Source organism: Myotis brandtii, unplaced genomic scaffold, assembly GCF_000412655.1.
Source record: "Myotis brandtii unplaced genomic scaffold, ASM41265v1 scaffold133, whole genome shotgun sequence".
Taxonomy (NCBI): Eukaryota; Metazoa; Chordata; class Mammalia; order Chiroptera; family Vespertilionidae; genus Myotis; species Myotis brandtii.
The window spans coordinates 1,984,021-1,988,969 of NW_005354718.1; the positions used below are offsets into that span (position 1 = coordinate 1,984,021).

The following is a 4,949-nucleotide window of genomic DNA, read 5'->3' on the forward strand; positions in this document are numbered from 1 at the left end:
GGGTTGGAGTCCGCAGTCACTGCAGCAAGCAAACCTCATGTTCGCTTCCAGCTGCCTGGCTGCCGGCCGCCATCTTGGCTGACAGTTAATTTGCATAAGGATATGCTGATTAGCCAATGGGAAGGGTAGCTCGTACGCCAATTACCATGTTTCTCTTTTATTAGTGTAGATATAAAATAATACATGGTCAAGTAGAAGTTTTGGAAAATACAGAATGGTATAATGTTTAAAGCACCCCAATGTCAATAGCAAGTGTCCATCTGCAGTTAGTCCCCATGACGGTGAAGCACGGAGGAGGGAGGAAGGCCAGGTCAGCTTCAATGACACTGGCCTTTGAGATCACCTGTTCTATTGTCCTCGCTCTCACTGAATGATGGACTATAGTTGCTTACAATGCTTTCAGATTGCCTTCCAGTAGAGAGCGTGCACCAACCTATTGCCTAGACCCCTTGGCAGACCTGTTCCCAGGTATTAAAATTTATAAATGGAAAGAGAGACAGAGAGAGAGAGAGAGAGAGAGAGAGAGAGATATTTAGTGAACTGGTTCAAACCAGAACATGCCTATCTAGAACACTTGGCTTACCTAGAACATTAAGGTACTGGAGCCCAACAGAGGACCAGAAGGCAGGACTGACAGAGGCAGGCACTGAGCTCAATTACTTTATTCCTAGGAGATCCCACAATTCCTCCTTCAGAATACCTTTCATTGGTTCAGAAGTTCTGAATTAGGTAACACACTGAAGTTGCACAGGTCCTATTCAACGCAGACTAAATTGCAGCAGTGTAGCTGTCAGCATCATTTAGTGTTAGACATATGGCAGTCGTATCATAGGGGACCTGACCACCAGACGCTCACATGACCCAGGTCCTCAGGAAAAAATATGTTCTGTATGGTTTGTTTAAGCAATGACATAAAAAAACTCTATTAAAGCCCTAGCCAGTTTGGCTCAGTGGATAGACTCGCAGGGGTCCTCAAACTTTTTAAACAGGGGGCCAGTTCACTGTCCCTCAGACCGTTGGAGGGCCGGACTATAGTTTAAAAAAAAACTATGAACAAATTCCTATGCATACTGCACATATCTTATTTTGAAGTAAAAAAACAAAACGGGAACAAATACAATATTTGTATTTGCATGTGGCCCGCGGGCCATAGTTTGAGGACCCCTGGGATAGAGTGTCAGTCTGCGGAATGAAGGGTCCCGGGTTCAATTCCGGGCAAGGGCACATGCCCAGGTTGCAGTCTCGGTCCCCAGTGGGGGGCGTGCAGGAAGCAGCCAATCAATGATTCTCTCTCATCATTGTTGTTTCTATCTCTCTCTCCCTCTCCCTTCCTCTCTGAAATCAATTAAATATATATATTATTTAATATACATATTAAAAAATATATATTTAATATATATAGTAAAGAGAGTTCTAACCAAGATAAATCCTGGTGCTTCAAAGAATTAAATGTCAGCTCTCTGAAAGACCTAGTTATTCAGAAAGATTCTGGATAACAGTTTATGCTGCTTTTTCCAAATCCACTGGGCTGAGTGCAAACTGAGACCAGGGTGCTGCACTGCCCCCAAACCCCCGCCCCCTCCCGCAGACTGCCCTCCTCAGACATTCCCAGGCCCATGGCATCATGACTTTTCAAGGGTGTGTCAACAACAATTACCAACCCGAGGTGGGAGAGAGATTTTATTCAGCTGAACAGTTTGCAAACCCAGGAAGCACAGCCTCAGGTGGAAACTGAAAGTGCGCTCCCCCAAGACAGCAGGAAGGCTGCCTTTTATGGGGGAATTTCCCCGCCCAGATCCCCAAGTGGAAATGAAGCATCTACATTTGTACAGTTCTGATTGGTCCAAGTTGTGCAGTTCTGAATGGATGGCAAGTCTCAGTAGAAAGCGGAAACTGGGAACTCCCTGATAAGGGTTGACTCAGGAGGCAGGAGGCAGGAGGCGGAAAGCTCCGGGTACGGCTTTCCCCTGCAGTGCAGGCCTCTGTCAGCAATGGCTGTTAGACTCTGGTTACAAACTTGAGCCCAGTTAACCATGGGGAGTCCTTCTTGGTAGACATCTTCCTTCTCAAGGTTCACAGGTGCAAGGGGTGGAGCTGCTCGGGCCGTTCGGGACCCCTCACCTGGGAAATGGGAAGGAAGCCCCTTCCCTCTCCTCTGGTAGCAGGAATAGGCAAGGGGGGCCTGACTCAGGTGGAGTTTGTGGGTGGGTGCTGGTGGCAGTGAGGGGTGAGACATCCTCCCAGAGAGCTGCTCTGGGGGCTGTCAGCCGTCTGGGGGCTTAGAAAACTCCCCGCTGGCTCCTTTGGCCCTCTGTGTCCCTGCTTCCTTCTCCCTCACAGGCTGCCGGCCTAAGCCCAGTCCAGGTGAGACCCAGAGAGGCCACCGAGCCTTGAGGCCAGGTTATTTCTTCTTGAGCTTTGGGACCCAACACAAGGAGATCCCACCAGCGGGTGGGCAGAGGCACAGGCCCTGCAGGGCTGCTCACAGGAGCACATTCCCCTGCACTTCGGGAAGGAACTCTTACCTCCGAGGAGGGAATTAGGAGTTGGGAAGCCTCCCACTCAGGGTTCTTTGTTTCTCTCACTCAAGGTGCCAAGAACTGTGGACCAGGGACTGTGGGAAACAGGTATCATCTTGAGCTTTGTAACTTCCCCTGTCCAGTCCTGCTTTTACTTTGTATCCTTATTTTGATGAGCAAGAAAACCCATAAGTAAATAGAGAAGTAAAAATGCTCATTTGGGGCAGTAGCTAGTGGGGAACCAGGAGTTCAACATGGAGCAGAGGGCCCAGCCAGTTTGGTTCAGTAGTTAAGCTTCAATCCATGGACTGAAGGGCCACGGGTTCTACTCCAGGCAAGGGCACGCACCTGGGTTGCAGGCTCAATCCCTGGCCCCAGTTGAGGTGCGTGTGGGAGGCAAGCAATCCATGTGTCTCGAACCAAAAACCAAAACAAAGTGAGATCATAGGAAGAGGCCAGAGGCCTGGTGATAAGGGAGGCACCCAGCTTCCTCAGGGCCCTCAACACCCAGGAAGTGGGCCTCAGGCATGTCTTCCCTCCTCCTCCTTTTCCTTCTCATCTTTCCTTCTACCTCCTCTATCACCCAGCCCTGGGGGCTGCCACCTGGGATTAGCATCTCCATAGCCCAGTCCTGGCACTGTTTGCCCAGACATTTCCTGGGTGCAAATGGGTAGGTCATTCCCATAGGGACTGAAATAGCCCAAGCGCCTGCATCCAGAGTCCTCAGGAGCCTCCATGTGGGGGCCTCTCCCCCGGGCAGGTGCCTTGCTTAGCACCAGTTACTACCATAGAGCAAGTGCCTGGGCCCAAGGTTTCAAGATAGCCAGAGGCACTGCTTTCTCTAGAAGGGACCCTGCCCTCCACATTTAAGTGGTTTGAATGAGCATCATGAAGATGGGCAGCCGGCACTGACCACGGCTGCCTCCCAAATTGCACGGCCTCACCACACTCCGGCAGCCTCAGAGAAGCAGCCAAGTTTCTCCATGTCCTGAGAAGGGCTCAGGAATTCACTCAGAAAGACTGACCCTGAGGAGTCTGGTGGTCATGATAAGAAGACAAGCAGCAGAAAACAGAGACTCCAGGGATCACAGACCCTCCAGGGAATGCCGGCAATTACAGAGGCTACCTCTTGGTGGAGGCCACAGAGGACAGAGAGACAGCAGATAAGAGACCCTTTCTTGTACCTTATATGTCTAACAGAGGTGCTGCCCAGGGGAGAAAGGTGATGGAGAAAATCATGGATTGACAGTTTTTTTTGAAATTTTATGTGTTTGAGTCAAACTCATGATATGTGCCAGGGAGCAAGATCTCAAATGCTCTATGAATTAACAGTTAAAAACAAAACAAAACCCAAACAAACAAAAAAACCCCCCTGAGAAAACACATATGGGACTGAATTTTCCTGGAGATGCTAAGATTTCATTTTCTGTCATTAGGTGGATTAAGACCAAAAACAGGAAAAATAAAGTTGTATTTCCCACACAGGGCTGCCTAGCTGGGGTGGGGGCAGAGGTCAGTTTATTCTGACTGGCAGGGCTGGAGGGTGCTCTAAAGCCTTGTAATTCCAGGTGTGGCCCAAGCACTAGCAGCAAGGCCATCACTTGGGATGTGCTGGAAACTCAGTCTCAGATCTCATCCTAGATCTTCCAAAACTGAATCTGCATTTTAAGAAGATTCCAAAGTAATTCATATGCATATAAAAGTTTGGGAAGCATTGCTTAAGGAATGATTTAGAGGTTTCTTTTTTTCTCTCTCTTACAGCTAAACTCCACCCAAAATCTTTACCTGCAGTAGGAGAAAGCAGAGCTGCTCTAGTCCATTTGGGAGGCTCATGTCCCCTTAGCTCAGTGATGGCGAACCTATGACATGTGTCAGAGGTGACACGCAAACTCATTTTTTTGATTTTTCTTTGTTAAATGGCATTTAAATATATAAAATAAATATCAAAAATATGTCTTTGTCTTACTATGGTTGCAAATATCAAAAAATTTCTATATGAGACACGGCACCAGAGTTAAGTTAGGGTTTTTCAAAATGCTGACACACCGAGCACAAAAGGTTCGCCATCACTGCCTTAGCTCATCACTCACGACAACCCTTGGGGCACATTTGAGGATCTCTGAAACGCCAGAGGCCAGCTAAAACCCACTCATCTTGCCCAAGCTCCTCAGTTTGGTTTTATTTATTTACTAGAGGCCCGGTGCACAAAAATTTGTGCACTTGGGGGGCGGGGGAGGGGGGGGTCCCCCAGCCGGGCCTGTGCCCTCTCGCAGTCTGGGACCCCTCGGGAGATAACGACCTGCTGGCTTAGGCCTGCTCCCGGGTGGCAGAGGGCAGGCCCAATCCCTAAGTGCAGCCCCTGGTCAGGCTCAGAGCAGGGCCGATTGGGGAGTTGGGGCGCCGCCCCGTCATGCACAGAGCAGGGCAGAT

General features: G+C 49.2%; 1 pseudogene; it reads right to left on the minus strand.

Moving 5' to 3' along the window:
* The window catches only part of LOC102258278, a 7,305-nt pseudogene extending 3,801 nt beyond the window's left edge, over positions 1-3,504 (minus strand).
* Between the last annotated feature and the right edge of the window lie 1,445 nt (positions 3,505-4,949).